Below are 11,756 nucleotides of genomic sequence, written 5' to 3'. Positions count from 1 at the left end.
ACATTAACAGAAAAAAATATGTATATTCTTATAAGAGTTAAAACCTAATGCCCGAGAAATAGTATTACTAAATTTAATGATATAACATGAAAGGCCCATTTAAACTTTACATTCTATAGTTTTAAGAATCATATTAGTTCAAAAATTAAAATGAACAAAAAGTATACATAAGCCTCATAATTTTATGAAATTTAATTTTGTAAACAACGTTTTTTGACTACAATTTTTATCAAAAAATATCAAGTTTCAATAAAAATCATTATTTGGAAACTAAGAAACGTAAAATAAAGAATGCTGACGAAACAAAAACAAAAAAAAAAAATTCTTTTTTGTCGCCATTTTTAGTGCTACGAATATTCGTCTTTGGGATTTGCCAAAAACAAAACAAGATGCAATTTTATTTTTTCAGGAGGGAAATATTTTACCGAAAAAACGAAAATGTACCAATTCCCACAACATAAAACTTTATCTTGGTAAACGTACGTTTTGGAAATGTTATTTCATTTGGAATCTTATTCATCAGAGTTCATATGGCGATATGATTGTTTTGAATCTATGCTAAACTCTATATCGGCTCATTTTCCACCGAAATCCGATTAACTATTTTGATTTTAAATAAAGTGTTTTATTTTATGAATTGTCGCAAAAATTTTAAGTGTAGATTAGCGGCACTTAAAAACCGCCAAATCTGTAGCGGCGGTGGCGTTAATACGTTAGTACCGAATTTTTATTCCATACTACTTTTCTGAATCATATTACTTCAAACATTGGAATATACAAGAAGTATACATAAACACATAATATTATACCATTTAATTTTTCAAAAAAAGTATTTTGAGAACAATTTTTATCAAAAAATTATAAACTAAAAAACGGAAAATAAAGAATTCTTAGGATAAAAAAACGATTTTAAGAATTCTTTACATTGAAATAAAAACTTTCATATTGTTTCTATTTTTATTATTCTTATAGTTCTTAATCAGACGTAAAAACCCATTCTGTAGTGTAGAGAACCATCATCAAATGAAAAAAAAATATTTACAAGCAAATTTTTTATTGTAAAAATCATTGCACTTACCTGATTTATAATTCCCGGAGAATTCCAAAATGATAAGTTCCTTGTTTGAAAACTTTATTCTCAAATAATAGATACATAGTTTATACCTTCATTACTTTTAGATAACATACTACACAGCAAAATTTTATAATTGATATGAATTTGAATATGTAGCTAAAAACTGAATAGCTGAATTCTAGTTGAACTTATTCTTTCAAAATTAAAAAAAACTTACCAAGAAAACGATTTAAATTAATTAAGAATCAGCAGAAATGGCACTATTTCAAGTAACTTGGATAATTTTTTATTGTTGTTTTCCGAATTATATGGATACAGAAATATATACTATTCTATAACTATTACAATTCTGTATGTTCTGAATTCATATTTATTCACTGGAATGACGAAAGCAATGTTGACTTCACTTTAATTCGTAATGAATTGAAGACAGAAGAAATGCATTTTACCTTAATACACACATCTGTAACAGTATCCGAAATCGGAAGTCATCAGTTGCAAGTTTGTTGATAATAGAAATTAAAAATTATTGAGGAATTTTTCTTCAAATCTTTGGCGTGTTCTGTTCCTGAAAGATTTACTAATATTCTGGAGATTTTCTTCAAGTTCTTCGGCCTTTTCCTTAGGGAAATTGTGTTTCTTATTTGCTGCTAAAAAATGGCGTCTGATTCAGTCAATGACTTTGATGGAACTAAATGAAAACGTGATAAATTAATGTCCGATATTTACAGGCTCCCGCTAGACGGCGTACTCGAGCGTTGCGATCGCGAATTTCTAAGTTAACTTTCAAAAAATTGGCTGGCATCAGCATTTTTATTCTTTAAGTTGCTTATTTTTTCTTTTGGAATTCGTTCCTTTTTAGCAAAATGTTTTTCAACCTAATCGAATTCTTTGCCGACTGTTCTCTGTATATATAAAGAAAATAAAGTAAATATTTTTAAAGTGTTGTGAAAAGAATTTTTAGTTGTACAAAGTACTACAATATCGCTACAAAAATTATCGTCTTCGCTTAAGAAAAAAAAAATAGAGCGTGGAAAGAAGAAGAAAAACTTATTATAACAATTATGAACAGCGACAAATATATCAAAGTGCAGCGTTCTATTTACGTATCGAATATGTTGCCACATTTTAATACAAAAGTTAAACTTTTCTCCACTTTAATAAATGTAAACTAATGCGAACTTTACAATTAAATTATTAATTCCTTCGTATATCATTGGTTTAAGTTGTCGAAAATTAATATTTCAATTGTAAGGTTCGCATTAGCATACATTTATAAGAGTGGGGAAAAGTATATGCATTTTTTAATACAGTGGGTGATCGGTTAACGAACATAATCCGTTACAAGATTATGTTCGCTATCCGAATTGTTCGTTAACCGATCATCGATTCACCATAGACTTCTATGAGAAATCGATTAATTCGTTCTGGAGATCCAAAAAATTAAATTTTAAAAAATGTATAATTTCTTAGTAAGTTTCTTAAAAAATAATACATGCATACAGTCTTGCATATTAATCAGTCCCTTTCATTTTATGCTTATGGGGCGTTGAAGAACATGTCCAATGTCGATTGCTTTTCTCTCTTTCTCCGGATTTTCCGGAAGTAATTAATAGCATTGTTGTTGTAAAGATCCCCAAACCTACTGACATCAGCTTAGTTTGGGTGCCATTCTAAGACCATTGCTCTGACATCCTCCCACTTTTTCAAAAGATCTTCAATGGCAGATGTCGGCATTGGTCCTCTTTCATCTTCCTCTTGTTCAGACATTTCACTGTGTTTCTTGGTGTTCTTCATTCAAAATTTCTTGGAGTTCTTCTGTCGTCAGTTCATCTTCATGTCCCCATTATGAGCTCTTCTATGTCATCTACTATTCCATTCATCTACAATTCCAGATCTCTAGCAGTTGTCAAAATTTCAGAGGTGTCTCCCTGATCACCTCCGTCTCCTTGAACGAAGGATGGACACAGCTTCCGCCAAGCAGAAATCAACTGTCGCTGTGTGACTTCTGACCACGCCTTTTGAATGATACAAATAGGTTCAAGAACGTCAAATTTTTCTTTCCGAAACTTTTTTAAAGTCATTGTTGAGGAGAATTGGCTTGCTTCAAAACACCGACGAAACAGCGCGTGAGTGTACAATTTCTTGAAAGCCGCAATAACCTCCTGATCCATCGACTGAATCAGCGAAGTCGTACTCGGAGGTAAAAACTGAACTGTCAGCCAGGGAAAGTCTGTCAACAAATTATCTTCAAGATCCTTTGGATGTCCTGGTGCATTGCCCAATAGCAGCAGGGCTTTCAACGGCAAATCATTGGTATCAAGGTAGTCCCTGATGCTAGGGGCACAAACTAGCCATTCCTTGAAAAGATACTGTATGACCCATGCCCTCTGATTCGATCCCCACATTACTGTCAGTTTGCTCTTAGTTATGGAATTTTTTTGAATGCTCTGGGATTCTCAGAGTGCTAAACGAGAAGTGGTTTAACTTCATATCACAACTAGCGTTAGCTCCCAAAAGTAACGTCAATTGGTCATAGGTTTATGCCCAGGAACACTTTTCTCATCTTTCGTGATGTAGGTACAATTCGGCATGCGCTTCCAAAACAAACCAGTTTCATCACAATTAAATATTTGTTGTGGACGATACCCTTCTGTTTCAATGAATTCTTGAAATTTAAGACAGTACTTCTCAGCTGCTTCTTTATCTGCACTAGCAGACTCACCATACATTAATACATGTTTAATTCCAGACCTTCTTTTAAACTTTGTAAACCAGCCAGTGGTAGCCTTGAATTCTAACTCCTCGGATGACGAACCTGGAGTTTGTTCTTTCAATTTCTCGCAAATTTCTCTAGCCTTCTCTTGAATGATAGGCATACTAGTTACATATCGTTTCATTTCCCGTTCATTTATCCAAACTAAAAGCAACCTTTCCATTTTATCATGGATGGCACTTCTATGCTTCGCAGATGTGATTTTCGTTACTCCTTCATTCTCCATAATTCAAGTTTCGTTTAGTAATTATCAATACTAAGCATGCTTTAAACATTTCTCCTTTCAGTGATCTTATTTTGTATGCAAAATGATAATAAATGTTTAATATTAATTTTTTTTAAAGTCGAGAAGTGTTCGTTAGAATTCGTTTTGTTCATTATCCGAATATGTGTTCGTTGTCAGACAAAAAATTTTTCCTGAAAGTGTTCGTTATCCGAATATGTGTTCGTTATCCGAACACAAAAATCTTTCGTGAAAGTGTTCGTTAACCGATTTGTTCGTTAACCGATCTGTTCGTTAACCGATCACCCACTGTAGTTTTTTGAATATGGCTCTTTGAAGACGAAAAGCATAGACTTACAAAATGACTGATAACTAAATAACTAATCCAAATTTTTAAAAAAGAAAAAAAATACTTCTTCATTATGTCAAAACACAATTATGTGCCGAGTTTCGTGCCTGGGCGAGGCTTCTGGGGCGATATATTGTGATTACAGACACACACACACACAGCCGCTTTTATTATTATGTATAGATTTATATTTTATACTGGTAATCGGCAATAAAATTCATTATTTTTATTAAGGTTTAGAACATTGAGATGAAGATCAAAAAACGGAGGTAACTAAAAAGTTTTTTTTGATTAGTGCACCTGTAAGCCAATTTTCTTTCACACGAAGCGTATTAAGTTAGTTTTGTCATGTAATGTTTGCCCTTGGTGTTATTTATTTTTATTATTCATTAGTACAGTCCTAATATTATCTATTATTATCTACTATTAACTTACTTTCGTTTTCCTTTTATATTTCCGTTTTTAATTAATTTTTCTAATTTCGTGTGTTTGGGACGTTGTGAGTCAATTTTTATGGATTTAAACCACGGTTCCCAAACTTTTTTGATCCATGGACCCCTTTTTAAAGTCAAAACTTGCCCACATACCCCCATGTGAAAAACTGCATATATGTACGGTATTAAAATTTAAAAAAAAATCATTTTGTTGAGGAACTATTTATTTAAATTACATCCTCTGTTTGAAATAAAATAAAAAATTAATGACTTGGATGAACGTGATGAGATTTTAAGAGTGTTTTTATGTCCTGCTCAATGTTTGTGAGCACTAATTTTTAATCATTTATTTATTTATTTGTGATGAGGCTCATTACGGCACTGAATCTGTGAGAACAATATCCTCTTCCCAAGTTTTGTTTATACAGAAAAAGTTTTGCAACAAACGCAGTTTTACGATTTTAGTTATATGATTAAATTGTTTATTTTGTAGTTTCAAATTAGTTTCGTTAAGTTTGGCAAATATACTGAAAATACATTCGCTGCAGCTTGTTTTAAGCTAGCCAGAAAACCTCTTCCTACCATTGCCGGAGCACTGTCAGTAGCTACAGAAATGAGTCAAGGGTATGTAGCTTTTAATTCAGTCAATAGCGTTTCACCTTTCGTATCGCTTTCCAAACATTTAACAAATAGCAATTCTTGGTAAATTTTTTATTCTCTTACAAATCTTACATAAGCTAAAAGTAAAAGCTTCGTTTTCTGGATAAGTGTACTCGTCAAGGTGTATAGAAAATTCAGATATTTTTAAGTACTCACATGAAGAATTTTCTACGCACTGAGATATTTTATCAATCATTCTATGTACATTATTATTACTCCGTGGAATTATTTTTACAATGCTAAAAGCTGGTTTGTGCAACCCGATGAGTATTATCTCACTTACAGCTAGTAAAATAAGTTCTGAAATAGTGTGAGGCTTTCCGGACTTTGCAATCATGTAATATATAGAAGCAGGCGAAACTATGAGAAATATGCAATCCATCGTCACCTCGCTTAGATGTTGTCCCTATAAGTTGTTGCAGTGACGGTGTTTTCAGATATTTTTCTTTGACTGTTTGAAAAATAGTTACATTTTTATCTTTTTTGTCACTATGGATTTTTATCAATTGTTCGTTAAACTTGGAATGCTTCATTGAATCACTTGACTCATTCATACTGTTATCTCTCAAAAAGGGAAGAAAATATAATTTGTTCCTTGGCTTGTTTAATTTGTAACAAGCCACTGTTAATAATTATAAGCACCCACCTTTATCTATAGTTTACTTAAGACGTAAAAATCGCTACGATTTTATTCATCTTAATTTCCATAATAATATGAACCAATCCTAATTTCTTTATTTTTTATTAAACTTCACGTGGACCCCCTGACGTTATTCAGGGATCCCTAAATCAGTTTTTATTTTTCACGGTCCCCCTGAATCCCTGGGGGTCCACTTGGACCACTTTGGGAAACACTGATTTAAACAGTTATAACAATTTAGAGCCTCTTAAGAAATATGTTAAACATTTTAATTATTCTATACGTTGTATCCGGCACGAACAGCCTTAATTCAGAGGGAATCTTCAGATCGACATCCTGTTTCTCTGAAAGCAAAAGATTTTTTAAATTGCATTCAATACTCGAAACTTTTCCGCCTTATAAAGCGTGTGGTGATAAAAGATGCAAAACTTGCCCTAATATTGACAAAATATATATAATTCATAATAACGATAGCTCCAAATTTGTTTGTAAAATTAAAAATGTTATTTATATGTTTACCTGTGTTTTTTGTAGTATGAAATATGTTGGACGAACCAGTAACTCATTAAACAACACCGTTCAGATGTAAACAGTTATAAAATTATCAATAACCCCGAATCATTTTAGAGAACAAAATTTTAACAGTGTCAAAATTAATATTTTAGATATAGTAGAAGATTTTGATTTAAGACTAGAAAGAGAAAATTACTATATGTTTTATACAAAACAATTTTGTCGTAAGGGCTAAACGATACCTTCCAACATACACAGATTAACTTTAATAACACTTCAACTTACTCACTTTTTTATATTAAAGATAAGCGTACAAATCGAGGTAAACGGGGATCAGGTAGTAATAGAAGCTCTCTTAATAGTGACAAATTATATATAAATTTTATTTCTAATGTAAAAAAAATATTTTAATAGACATTATAATATTGAACAAAGGAAAGATTTTGTTTTCTCCTTTAAGAATTATGATGTGTATAAGCTTCAAGATCTTATTATAAACTTTTCTTTTACTAATTTACACTTCAAAATTCTTTGTTTCAATCTTGAAAAATCTGAAATTTTCCAGAATAAAAATAAAAATTTAGATAATTTATATTTCAATAATAACTTTCGAAACCCTATTTTTGATAAGATCAAATTTCATAATATTTCTGAAAATTTAAAAATAAATTTCCATTGAAAGATTATAACATAATTAAAAGCCTTAAATATAATAAATTTCTCGGTAGAAATATATTTAATTATAGTGATATTAGAAAAACCTTAGGGAGGATTAATATAACTGATTACGAATGTCACTCACTGTGAGGAAGAGAAGTAATTTGATTTTCTTGATAAACATCATAAACATATTATTATAGGTAATTTAAATATTATAGAAAACTTAGAACTTAGGAATTTAATGACAAAATGCACAAACTTTAAACCCATTTACCATAGTTCAATTAATAAAATTCTATAATGCTTTCTTAATTATCTCAATAGTTTTTGTTTAAAGATATCAAATAGATTCTCTTTACCTTTAGGTATGTTAACAGAGTGGAAATGGACTGTTTTTTATTACTTTAAAAACTTTGTTTTCAATAATAAAGAAAATTTCAACAACGGTAACAATTCCACGAGTTTTTCTAAAATTGTTCAATCAATTAAGCAACTACAAAATTTTTTTTTAATTACCCCTATAGACAAAGTTAACACTAATTATGCAATCTTCTGTAAAAAATTCTATGTCGAACTTATAAATGCGTATTTAAAAATTAGTAAATATTTTAAGCTTAGTAATTTAAATATTGATATTCTCATTAAAATTTTTTAGCTTTATATAAGAGGTTAAAAATTAAAATTACCAACTTAAAATTTCCTTACTTAATTATCAGTCCTAAATTTTATAAAATTCCCATAATATTTAGAACAATTTATGGTCTAATACCTACCTAACGAAACCTGGCATCATTTTCTCGAACTACTTAAATAAAATTATTAACAATATTATTACTGAAGGTTTTTCTTGGATTATCACTAATAATCAGCCAATTTTAGAATTTATTAAACGTAATTAAATGAATTCTATTGCGACTTTTGATTTCCAGAATCTTTTCAATAGCATTCTCATTTCTTAACATAAACTAACGAGCTTAACTCAATGAAAACTTCTTTATAAATTACATAATTTTTTCCATGTGCAAATCCATTTTGGGCAAATCCGTAGTAAAAAACGGGCAATTCGTGTTTCTTTTTCCCTCTCTTTTTTTTCTTAAATAAATGTTAATTTTCTAAAATCATTAAAATTGTATAATTAAATATCAAACTTATAAATTATGAACATCTTTAAATTATCCAGTTTAATGTTGCCTTGCGCACATCCATTTTCGGGATAATCCTTGGCAACTAACAAATCAAGCGGGCTTCAGTACTGCAGTAAGAACGTGTTAAAAAAAATCCCTCTACTTAGTTTTTACCTTAATTTGCTCCTCCGTTTTCATATTTTGTGATCTGGCAATCTTATTACGAAAATATATTAAATCATTCTTGAATATTTTCCCATACTTGCAAGTTCATTTGAATACGCTACTCGCTTTATAGTTTTCGTTTTGTGTTTTGTTCTGTTTTTTCTTATATTTTGTTTTCTGTTTTTTGCGTGATATTCATTACTTAATGTATTCTATTTTGTTCAAAAACATTTTTGTGTGCTCCTCACACTATTGTATTGATATATTTTGCTTTGGCTATATTGATACAATATTAGAAAGCACTCCTTTTTGCGAATATTATCGTGTGAGCAGATGAAGAGATTATATCTTTTTTTAATTATTATGTTTTTTTATTTTATTTGAATAATCTTGTTCTTCTCTCTTCATTATTCCGTAATTTTTTCCATGTTTTCTCAGTAATTTAAGTTGCTTTTTCTTTGGAAGTTTTCTTTATATTTTATATGTTTTGTTTTATATGTCTCTATAATTTATATGCATAGTTTTCTCAAATGTTACATTTCGAAGTTTTCTCTATGTTATCGAGTGAATTTTAAAAATTCCTGGTTAGAAATATTTTATTGGATAGCATAAACACTGCAAATTGTAGGAAGAAACCTACTGCAGATTTGAAATGAGTGATGAAAAAATATCTAAGATCTGAAACTGCTCCCCAGTGTTATTGCTTTCATCATGATAAGTGAGAATCGACCCTCAGCTTCTCTCATGACAGACGAGGATACTGACCACTACACAATCGAACAATACCGGAACCCGGTATCGAGCCAGGGACGTTTAGACTTTCAGTCAAACACTCTCTCTACTGAGTGATTTTGGGACATTAATGCCCATTAGTACGACTACTGCTGATGAATTCTTAAACTTTAACCAGTGACTTTGAAAATCAATCGTGGTAACTTTGTTTTGAGGACATAAATATTTTGTTCGTGAGTCGACCTTTAAAATGGTAGCAAACAAATTCCATTTCGTATCTAACGATTTTAAAATTTTTCTTAAAATTAGAGCCATACACAAATAAACAGAGCCATTCACAAATGGCAAATGAATGTCGAGGATTTAGTTGTAAATATTGCTAAATTTTGAGCTTAAGTAGTGACCATTTTAATTTCAAATTTACTAAATGGCACAGAGTAAATTTTTTTTTTTTGGGGGGGGGGGATGAATATTGTGTACGAGAATCAATACTCTAAATTGCTTCATACACTTTGTATTTATGCTGTAACTTCTTTCCTTTCCGGAAATGGCAGTAGAATGGAAAGATTTATATAAGGCACATGTTGATGAATTTTCAACTTTTTCAGGTACAATAATTAAATTGATACCTCAAAATTTCACCAACTAAATGAAGTTTTCATTTCATCAATCTTTTCTTCGCTTCATAATCTTCACGATGCTGCCATAGACGTTGTATTTCATCTGAAAATCTTTTTTTGAAACGACACATTCGAAAGTAGATTTTTATAGAATGAAATGTTAATGTATTCTTAAACTTTAATAAGAGATGTTGAAAAAAATTTATATCAAACATTTGCATTGTGGTAACTTTGCTTTGGAAACGTAAATAGTTTTTTCGTCCGTCAATCTTTAAGATTGTGGCATACACATTCTATTTTATATCTAACGATTTTAATATTTGTGACTTTAGAACGAACACTTTAAAAGTTTTAAAGAGCAATTAACTATTCTGTGTAGTACATAATAATTTAAAATGCAATGTAACAACAAGAAAAATTGTTTGTTACATTGAAAAACTAAATGATCAATTGTAAAAGCCTGATCGATTATTGATTGAATAAAAATAAGGAGTTAGGTATAAGATTACGTCCAGATTAAATAACTTTTAGGAAGACACTTAACACACTATACACTAAATAACCACGATAGAACATATAAATTTTTGATTTAATTTTTTTTTAAAAAATAGTGGTGATTAAAACCATTTAAAAATTAAGTTTATAAAAGAAAAAGTAGTAAATAATTATGACCACTTTAAATATAAAAATAAACTTTTACGCGAAATGCGTAAAAGTTGGCAGATATGAAAATGAAAGGGAATTATCCTAAGTTGGCAGGTAATGAAGTTGAAAGGGAATTATCCAAATATATATATATTTGGATAATTCCCTTTCGAGATAAAATTTCAGAAAAATATTATCAATTGGGATCAATAAAAAAGCAACACAACACTGTAAAACATAACACAAAAATTATAAGTGCTAACTTCTTGAAAGAAAACAGTCCCAAAGACATGTTATACGTTCCTCCTAACTCACGATTACGACATGAAATATGTAGTATGTATTTTCTTTTATACAAAATGTATTATTATTTAGGATGGTCAGACCTTATATTTAATTTAAAATTTCTTGTTTCAAATGTTAAAGGAACCTATGCGCTTAAAATGCCTTTAAAAATATCTTTTCAATATTTAATTACATGCTTCATTAAGCCTTTTATCTAAGATAGAAATTGAACATTGATTTTAATTGTTCTTGTAAGAGTAATTATCAAATGCATGCTCTCCTATATGTTATAATAAATAACATTGTGAATTACATTTCTTTCATTTGATTACTTAGAAACCTAAAAAACTTTTTAATCTTTTGAAGAATCGTATATCTTATGAAGATTGTGACCATATATACTGGGCTGCCAACTACAACGCTTTTTGTAAAATGTTTATAGAATGGTAGACAATTAAAAACTAAAGCTTTTAGAACTTTGCGCAATTTGGACAACATTCAATGAATCCCACCACGAGGGAGGTGAAGCTAAATGGCGTTTTGTATGATCTTTTCAAAATTATTTACATGCAGGGGAGTGGAAAATAATTATAAATCCAAGGCTGCCAATTTCCTACGCTTTTTGCAAACAATCATTCTAGTGGTAGCTAAGTTTAAGTCTTAATGTATTACTTTTTATTCATTTAAACTTATTTTCCACAACACTACATATAAATGATTTAAAAATGTATATGTAACACCACATTGTTTCAGCTTTTTCGTTCTAAAGCTTTTAAAATGCTGGAAAAATTACCAGTATTTCTGCAGGCTTTAGTGTTTAAATGTCTGCCACTCTATAAAATAGTTCACTGAAAG

Source organism: Parasteatoda tepidariorum, chromosome 5, assembly GCF_982258835.1.
Source record: "Parasteatoda tepidariorum strain Cologne lab strain chromosome 5, Ptep-v5.0, whole genome shotgun sequence".
Classification (NCBI taxonomy): Eukaryota; Metazoa; Arthropoda; class Arachnida; order Araneae; family Theridiidae; genus Parasteatoda; species Parasteatoda tepidariorum.
This window is presented reverse-complemented; position numbering follows the sequence as displayed.